This window comes from Sinocyclocheilus anshuiensis, unplaced genomic scaffold (genome assembly GCF_001515605.1).
Source record: "Sinocyclocheilus anshuiensis isolate Anshui unplaced genomic scaffold, SAMN03320099.WGS_v1.1 scaffold572, whole genome shotgun sequence".
In the NCBI taxonomy this organism is placed as follows: Eukaryota; Metazoa; Chordata; class Actinopteri; order Cypriniformes; family Cyprinidae; genus Sinocyclocheilus; species Sinocyclocheilus anshuiensis.
This window is the reverse complement of record NW_015555778.1, coordinates 181238-181697: the sequence shown is the minus strand read 5'-3', so window position 1 is coordinate 181697 and position 460 is coordinate 181238.

Genomic DNA, 460 nt, shown 5'->3' with positions numbered 1-460 from the left:
TATTAATATATATATTATAATTTTATAATTAATGTATATATTTTATACATTTTAAATATATTTTTATAAAATAAAATAAAAAATTATAATGTTAAAATATGTGTAGGTGAAGGTTTTATTGTTATTTTGGTGTATATCTGGTCTGGTGCATCAGCAACCACTTACTGTATGGAATTTCTGTGATTTACTGCGGCTAAGAGATTATTATTATTTTTTTAAATATTTTTTTTAAATCTAAGAGCAAATATTTAATTTAAGAGCAAATATTTGTCATATGTTTCTAAAACAAGAGAGAGAGAAGCAAGATCTGTTATTTGTTTACATAGTTTTGCTGGTTTGTATGACTGGTTTGTATGACATGATCAGATCAAGTGTATTTATTTTAACTGTTTATATTTTGTTTTTATTTTTATAAAAATATCAAAATGGTATGTTTTTTTTATTTTACATTTTAAATTAA